The sequence below is a fragment of the Dipodomys merriami genome, unplaced genomic scaffold (genome assembly GCF_024711535.1).
Source record: "Dipodomys merriami isolate MVZ:Mamm:240054 unplaced genomic scaffold, mDipMer1.0.p SCAF_934, whole genome shotgun sequence".
NCBI lineage: Eukaryota > Metazoa > Chordata > Mammalia > Rodentia > Heteromyidae > Dipodomys > Dipodomys merriami.
In genome coordinates, this window is record NW_027206551.1 from 79,051 (window position 1) to 88,807 (window position 9,757).

The following is a 9,757-nucleotide window of genomic DNA, read 5'->3' on the forward strand; positions in this document are numbered from 1 at the left end:
CTGCTACTAGCTTTAAATCATGGTAGCTAATCATGCAAATTTGTAAAAAGTACAATGGAAGAATAATTCTGGTTCCATGCCAGTCAGATATAAGACCATGGACTTAACTGATAAGAAAAAGCAATGTTGAGAGAACAGGAATTATACTAGCAATGAACTGGTGGCTAAAATCACATTTCTTTTTCTTTACTTTTTTTTTTTTTGATGGTAGTGGGGCCTGAACTCCGGGCCTGGGCACTGTCCCTCTACTCTTCAGCTCAAAGCTTGTGCTCTACCTCTTGAGCCACAGCACCACTTCCAGTTTTCTGGTGGGTAATTAGTGATAAGTGCCTCAGAAACTGTCCTACTCATGCTGGATTTGAACTGCAATCCTCAGATCTCAGCCTCCTGATTAGCTAGGATTACAGGTGTGAGCCACTAGCACCCTCCTTAGGATCACATTTCAAAGAGGGTACACTCAGCATATGTAATGTGTATGTTCATCTATCTTTATATGAACTGGAGTCAAAAATCTGGGCCGCAGCTACAAAAATGTTTGTAGTTCAAAAGTTGATACTCCTGGAGAAATAAAACCTAAGAATGTAAAGGAGTCTGGGAAGTTCAGTTTGCATCCCGTCTGGGCTGAACATTCTTGAGACAATATCTATAATTAACTAGCCAAAAGATGCACTGGAAGAATGGCACAAGTGATGGAATACTAGTTATGAGCAAGATTGTTGAATAAGAGCTTGAGGTTTTTGCATACATATATACATACAAACACGCACATATACACAGAGGCACTTATGTATTCAAACACACATATGAAAAAATTCTCATATTGTGTAGAAAAGTTAGAAAATAATAGAAAATATGTCCTATAAGACTACAATCAAGAGATAATTTTCAATATTAGAAAATACTCAAGTGAAATTTCCCCCCAAAACTTGAAAATATTACATAGGTGGGAACAGAGATAGTAAGAAAATCAAGTCATCATTAATAAAGGGATCGGATCCAGGGAGGAATAAAACAGAGACCCCTTCAGGTGCATCTGAAAATGTTCATATCCTGTGTCAAATGTTAGAACATCTTTGAAAATAGTACATGAACTGTCTGAGCCATCAGACTAGTGGAAAATATTAATGGAGAAGTTAAGAATTGATTGTCTGTATCTAGATTAAATTTAAAAAAACTATTGTACAACAATGTGATACAAACCAGGAATTCTAGCACTCCGACTAAGACAGGTGAATAAAGAGTGCAATTATATAGTGATACATTCACTGGACTAGATAGTATAATTTTGTCTCAATAAAACAAACCAAGAAAGGAATAAAAAGTAAACAAGAAAGGAATACACAGTTGGAAGTTTGGGCTAATTTTGTCATTATGTTTTGAGAAGTCAAGTTTCCTATTGAAATGCAACTCAAATATAATCCTCAGTTGTGTTCTAAATGTTCTCTTCAAAACAGAAGATTACTAGATGCAAAGGAGCTCATGATTCCCAACCAAAAACTTGAAAAAGTATGCATCAATCTGTTAGAGTCCAAGGAAATGATGACGGATTACAAAAGCTTAAGCCTAGAGAAATAAGAAAGTTCATTTAATGTAGGAGTTTTTAGACCTGGCTAAATTAGAATTTAGATTTCAAATGAATATTTTTGTTTGTATTTTAATATTCTATAAGTTACTACAAAATTCTTTTTAAGTAGAAGATTTAATTTACAAATTCACTAATGAATCTGGCATTCTATTTGCCTAAAATATTCTTTCAAGTGAGGTATAATTAGAACTTAGTTAATAGTTAATTCCAACAGTTCATAATAATGTGAATAATCTAGACAAAGTTGCCAACAAATTGATGCTATTAATTTATAAATTTAGATGAAGAGCAATTTTTTGAGATTCTGGTTTAACATGGTATGAAGAGAGTAAATGTGTGACACCTTTTTTCTTCTACCTATACATAACACAGGAAGAAATTTCCTAAATTATATACCTCTGTATACAATGAGATAAATGCTAGGCTTAGGGTTTGTTTTTATTTTGTTTTTCTTGTTGGGTTTGTCCCAGGGCTTAACTTGTAGGCCTGGCCACTGCCCCTGAGCCTGTTTTTGCTCAAGGTTGTTATTTTACCACTTGAACCTCAGTGCCAATTGCGTCAGGATTTTCGTGAGCAGTTTATTGGAGATAATAATCTAAAGAAACTTCCTGCCTAGGTGGGCTTTGAACAATACTCTTCAGGTCTTAATATTCAGACATTCAGATCGCCTGAATATCTATGATAGATAAAATATATAACTATAAATATTATTTGCAAGTTTTCTGATCTCAAGAATGACACTGGGTGGAAAATGATGCAGCAAAGTTTAGTGTAGTGTTCTTTCCACAATACGAAGGGCATCACATTAGCAGAAGTGTAGTATTTTTTTTTACAAAATTATACACTTTCATGATGTGAATTTAAGGAATTTTAAGGTGCACCTTACACGTTGGAAATTGTTGGGCTAGGATGACTTTATGGCATAAAAATTTGGGATTGATGGTCATAGAAATAATAGCTTACATTGATGAACAAATATTTACTCTTGAGGAATTATTATAGATACTTCATAATTTTACCTTCTACCAGACTGTGGCTATTTTTTCTGTTGAATTTAAATATGTAACGCCCCATTGAAAACTGCACCTATTGCAGAATTAAATAAATGTCTCTAGTATGGCATGTTCAGAATTTGAAGATGAGATGTTAGTAGTCATAGGAATGTTGAAGAACACATATACTCTGTCCTCTTAACAATTATTCCGTTTTAAAAGTTGGAGTTTCAACAGAATTGAACTATTTTTGTTATAGTATGAGACAATACTAAAATATTTTTTTCACAATAATGGCCAGTATATTCTGAAAATATTGTATAGTTTGATAATATTCAAGTTGATGACCCTCTAATAAAGAAAGGGGTAATTAATTCAAATTAGCAGCCAAAATGTACATTTTTTAAAAAGGTTATACATATCGTATAATATTTAATATAACAATACAGTGAAATTATATTTTATGCAGCTCATTTTTAATTTAATTTTATTGTCAAGGTGATATGTAGAAGGTGTTGCAGTAATTGTAAGGTAGTAAATACATAACATGTTGAACTTTTTACCAGCTCCCTCATTTTTTCTCACAGTTTTCCTTCATTCAAATACCCCTCACAAGTTGTAATGTATATTTCCAACATGTTGTCTTGTGTGTATTGCTATTGCTTTGGTTTGCCCTTTGTTCTTTGTCTCGCCATTTCGTTGTTCCTCTTCCCTTGCCAAATTAAGATAAATGTATATAAAATACACAGGATACTGAAATCAAATATAACAGGGGAAAAACCAAAGGGAAAACACAAAAGAAAAAAGAAATCACATAGTACATTAAAAACAACAACCACAAAGTAAAACTCTGCTTCCATATACAGAAGTTCATTTTGCTCATCATCATCTTATATTATCATACATACATAGTTATTGAGCAATTCTGCTTAACTGCTAGTACTATCCTACACATTTCCTACTTATTACAAATGAGGAAACCACGGAATCTGTTTCTTTGCGTCTTGTTTATTTTACTTAGTTTGATTTTTCCAAGGCTTTCCATTTCCATATGAATTGGAAGCATAAAATTCCACTGTGCATACATAAACCACATTTTGTCAATTCGTTCATCTACTGAGTGGCATATTGGTTTAAAACATGACTACTTGTAATTATCACTTAGGGTCACTCAAAAATGAGAGATGCCACTTCGCCAGACATTCTAAAAGCATGATTTCTCAGTAAGATAGGATGTTATGGTGGTACGAGTGTTGAGATATCTGGATGACTCAAATGTATATCTCGCACTGAATTAGGCAGGAAGATATCCAATATCATAGAGGATAAAAATGGTAGTAACATAAATATTTCCCTTGAGAAAGATATAGGAGGCTGCCAGAAGTATGAAGTAGTTCAGATAATTTTGAAGAATTTAGAAATGTAAGGACAAGTATGTCTCTTTAAATAATAATTTTGTAAGTGGAAGGGCAAAAGAAGAGAAAATAATAACTGACAGCAAATCATTGTCCCGATAGAATATAAAAAGACATAATCTGTAACTTTCAAGTTAAAGAGAGACAAATAGAATACATCCCACTTAATTTAGGTACAAGCAAAATATTTACTTGGCTTTTACCTACTTTAATGCTCCAAAATAAATGAAGACTTATTAGAAAATTTATGTGATTGCCATTGCTTCAACCTGAACACTAACTGAAATGAGCCCTCTTTTTCTCACTTTGCTCTTGGAAAATAGTCCCTCAGTTGATGATGTTGTGATTGATTGGAGTCAGAGTTAGGGGCTTCTACTTAGACAATTATCCCACAATAGTTTAAAGCAGTTTTTCTCCCAAGATATGTAAGTACATTGTCTGAAGCTGTACTTTGAACACACCCTCACACCTGAGAGCATAATTTGAAATTATATTGCAGCATTTCTTGGCACATTATACTTTGTGCCTTTGTCTTCTTTGCACATTCCTTTTGAGTTCATAGTTGCTCTACTTCAATTTTATCTGTAAAAACTGCTAAGAAAATTGTTCAACTACCACTTCTTCTTTGCGCACGCCCAGTCTATGTATGAGGGTACATTGTCCATGTTAAGCAATAGGGTAGTACTCACTCTCTGAGGAGAAAAGTTCCACGATGTGACCCTATGCCCACATGAGAGTGTGTAGAATTTAAAGCATTTTGAGACAAACAGTGATATTACAATTGAAAGGCTCCTTAGGGACATTTCCTTGGAGCTCGTTAGTTTGCCCAGGAGAAATATAAATATCCACAAAATTTGGAGCTAATTTGTAAGTATCCGAATTAACACTAGATCCTAGATGTTGTGTTAATACAAGTCACCATTGTATTATTGTTACATCAGAATCCTTCACTACTCGACAATATGTATGAGAAAATGAAAGAAAGGCATTAAAGCACAATATTTTATATTTTTAGGCATTTAACCTTAGTGGTCAGGGTAATGTCTGAACTCTCCCATTCAATAAAAGCTTGAAGTTTATAAGAACCCTTCCCACATATAAGAATTTGTGGCAGGTTGATTGACAGGGTTATTTCAGCATGGAGATATCCCTAACAAGAACTAGACTTAAAAAGAGTATATGGCAGTTAGGATGTGTCAATGACTATTGAAGCATTTTTTTTTATTGTGAAAATACTGCGCAGAGGGGTTACAATTACATGGGCAAGGTAATGAATACATTTCTTATCAAGAATTGTAGCATCCTCCTTTGTTTCCCCTTCCCATCCCTTCCCGTCTTCCCCCCATCCCCCCACCCAATCCTCCCTGCCACCCCACCAAAGATGTAACGTTCGTTTTCGACATAACGAATTGTACTTCTCATTGTTGCAATGGGTCCACCTGTATCCCTATTTAAACGACTTCTTTTTTCCCCTTCCCCTCCACAAATTATACCGACATCAAATACAGTGAAAGCACGGGTTATACTGTTGGGTAGGGACACACAAAGCAACAAAGAAATAATCTATGCATTTATAAGGCATTTTCTATTCTAAGGAAGAATCAATTCGAGGAGTCTTCAGTCCATCCATAAAGCTGTATATTCAATCTAATACTTGGTGTTACTTGTCCTACATTTATAAAGAGTATTTTTTAAGGTATCCAAACATATCTAAAGGTATTTCAATAAAATCCAAAACTGATATAGATACATCGGTCACTCATTGGAACTGTAGAATAAATTAGGCTTGTCTGTGCTGTAGTTCTATCTGTAACATCCTGGCTAAACAAATCTTCAAAAATATTCACAGAATACCTCTAAGTAAAGTTCATGATAGTTATATCTGAATAGTTCTTCTAAGGTTGGGATAAAAGCATTTGGTCCCAACAATTAAAATCAACAGGATCTGTTGAATTTATGGATCTAGAATTTTATGGCTTCATATTCATATCTCAAAATTTTATCAGTATGACTTTCTCCAAAACACTGTTCTTATTGAACTTGTCTATGTCCTTTTAGTTTTCAAATCTAGATAATATATTTCCTACAATATTTTCCTGAAAATTCTTTCCTTCATTTACTTCTATAAATCTGTCTTTATTACATTGTTGTTTCCTTATTTATCTCTTTCTTCCAATCTTGTCCACACTTTTGTTCACATTGTTCACACGTGTCAGAATTTTTCTTTTCCTCTTCCCTTTAATAATGCCTCCAATTTTATTATTCTTTTTCACATTAAGGGTCGTGGATATTTTGATGGTGTCTAAACAGACCTATCTTTGCATGTGTTTAACATAAATTTTAGAACTATCAGAGAATTTTTACCTCTAAATCCATCTTTTCCACCTCTAATCCTTATCATAAGAATATCACTAACAGAGTTTCCAGCCAGAGAGGTGGAAGTATTTCAGTTTTCTTCTTACCCTTCTACTCCTGCCCATTAGATAAGATGAATGATCAAGATTTTCTCAGTTTCTGTCACTAATATGATTTCTATTTACCCCTTTTTTGCTCCTCACACCAGCCTGTTTCAAATACTCATCACTGGTTACCTAGTCCTCAAACAACCATTTACAAAGTATGCTTTTTCCCCATAGTCTTTTCATATTGGTCCTCTCCATCACCAAATTATTCTCCTTGTAAGCACACGGAGTGAAGTGCTCAGACACAAATTATATTATCATTATTTACTCACTCTATTGACTGTTGGCCTTACATTTCTCATCTGTAAATGGATGTAACTTACCAGAAATATTGAAGAATATATTTGTTGAATTCTAGAGCAGGAATAAGGAAAAGTGAAGAGTCCTCACGTTTTCCAACTTAGCTTGCAAATAAGGAAAGAGTCAATTTCAGTTTGTTGGTAAAAAGTCACAAATTGTTTCATGCAGAAATAAAAATAAATATTACCTCCTGGCCCTAAAGCCTGTGTCATTTTAAGACAACTACAAGTATGTAAGTGGTATTATGTAAATTGTGTCATGTGTTCACAGATGTATTGAAGAACCTAGTCTTATTATATCTCTGGAAAACATTGGTTATTGAATAGTATCAATATGAGAATGTTATTTGAACTAACCACAATAAGTTGAAACCTATAAAATGTGGAAATAAATGATTTTATTTATTAAAAAACAATACGACCAAGCCAGACACTGCTGGCTCACACTGAAGTGTCCAGTTTTCAGATGCTCCCTCTCAGACCTCCAGGGTCGATGATCAATGCAAACAGCAAACAGTCGTCTATTGCAAGCTTGAGCTTGGTCTTCCATACACTCAGTAACTGGTGATGTTAAGAGGCCCCGAGCTCAAAATTAGCACAGATTTTATAGTTTCAAACAAACAAGTGTTAGGGGTTTCCACACAAGCAAGTTCACAAGTTCAAGGGTTTTATGTCCTCCCGGATCATACTTCTCTTTTTTTTTTTTTTCTACTGGAACACCTGCGCAACTGTTCTCTTCCTTAAGGGTGGACAGGGTTGGTGGAAACAAATATTTTCTTCTGCGAATGCTCTTTGTCTAAAATGGATACTCCAGTCCTGAGGCACACTTGATAGATGGTGAAGACAGAATGGAAGAAACAAGATCAAGAACCTATTACTCCACTGGAGGAAAAGCCGACTTCTTTTCTCTCAATCTCTTCATTACTCTATTTTCATACTTTTAATAAAGTCAAGTGATTTTGAATTATATCTTTCCTTCTTTGTTCTCGCAAAGTAATTGTTCAAAATAATTCATTAAATATTATTTTCCATTATTTTCTATCATGCAGTTTACTTGTCCAAACGACTCCATTAAACTTCCTCTTTTCATTTGGTTGCCACGAAAACCCAACAACTATGTTAATGAAGACCAACACTAATGCAAATCTTTGTCTCCAAAAAACCAGTCCAAGAACCTGTAATCACAAATATTTAGCTATAAATTTTTTCTTTTTTCTTTTACCTTGAAATCTTCTTGTGTCTAATGTGCCCACAAAAATAAGTATTCCACCCCTTTTTGGTTCAATCACTTCTAACCTCAAACATATATTTTGCTAACAAGATGCTTAGAGGAAAGTGAAGAATAATCCATTAATATCTTCTCTCTTACGACTTTTATCTTCTCTCTTAAGACTTTCCTTAGATACCATATCAGGAACAGTGAAATTATTCTTTGCAAAATTGTTTCAATAGATTATTTTTCTCTTGGTCTTGCTTTTGCTCAACAAGATGTATGGAGAAGAATAGAGTTAAATCACCCATTCCTTGGATTACATTGTCTGTTACAAAGAACCATACTTCTATGTCACCTCTTAGCTCTTGCCTGATTTCCAATTAATCACAACTTCTTGGCTTCAAGTCTAGTGAAGGTCAAGGACTATACTGCATCTGCCACTGCTACATCTTCATGGTTTCTCTTTTAAAACTCTTTTATTTGGAGGTGGAATTTATTTTCATGTCTTTATTCAATTTGTTCTGCATTATATTGAGCTAAGTAGGCTCTGTAAAATCACTTTAGGTAGCAAAAACATTAAGACAATCTATATCAAAAAGTTTTGCCCCCTCCACTGCTGAAGCCAATACCCTTAGCTAGGGCTTCTAAGAACGGGTTTTCTTACCTTTTCAATTTGCTCAATTCTTTCCTGATCCCCAAACTTTTTGGCATGTGTAATAAGAGAAGTCTTCACTATCTCATGTTAATGAGGATATTATATTTTTGAGCTACTTAGAAATGTGAAATCATTGGTTTGAAGTATCCAATCAGATTTTTACTGTGTTTCAGTGCTTCACGTGCAAAGACATTGTGGAACATATTACAAACAGAAAAGTGTAAACTCAATACGTTCTTTCATTTTGAAGGAAGGGCACTTTTTCCCTAAATATTTTGACCAAAATTATCTTTTTAAGAGAATTACTGTTTGATAATTAAAGGTCAATTCACAAATTCTGATGTCTTATTAAAAAAAAAACTTTGAGTTTAAATTCAACTACAACCTTGTTTCTCACAGTAAGACTATATTTCCTGGGTAAGGACAATTCTCATGTTAACCTACAGGATTTAAAGCAAGGTTTGTGAGGCTTGTTTGTTTTGTGTGAAAATGAGCCATCTTGCCCACATTGCTCCCTCTCAGCTAAGTCTCCATGGATATCTTTGCATGAAAGCCTATTTTCCAGACAATTTTAAATTTTAATAGGCTAAATTAAAAAGTTTGAACAATTGAAATTTACCTGTCATAATTTCAAAACTCTTTTGAAATTCCTTTATCAGAATCGTGAATTAACCAATCCTAATTCCATCTTTACCATCAAAAACAGTTAACATGTTGTTTTCATGATATATTATCCATGAAATTATTATTTTCCAGTGGCTTTGTTATGCATATATATGAACATATACGCTGATGCTGAGCAAAATGAACTCCAAGATATGGACAGAGATATTTATTTGCAGTTGTTGTTTTTAATGTACTATGTGATTTCTATTTTCCTTGGGTTTTTGTCCTCTGGGTTATCTCCTACTGTGTTTGATTTTAGTACCCTGTGCATTGTGTATATATTTACCTTAATTAGGGAAGGGAAGACGAACAACAAATTGGCGAGACAAAGGACAAACGGCAAACCAAAGCAATAGCAATACCCATAAGACATTACGTTGGAAATGTACATTATAACTTGTGAGGAGTTTTGGGCTGAAGGAAAACTGTGAGAAAAATGAGAGAGGGGATAACAAGTTTGGACATTTATG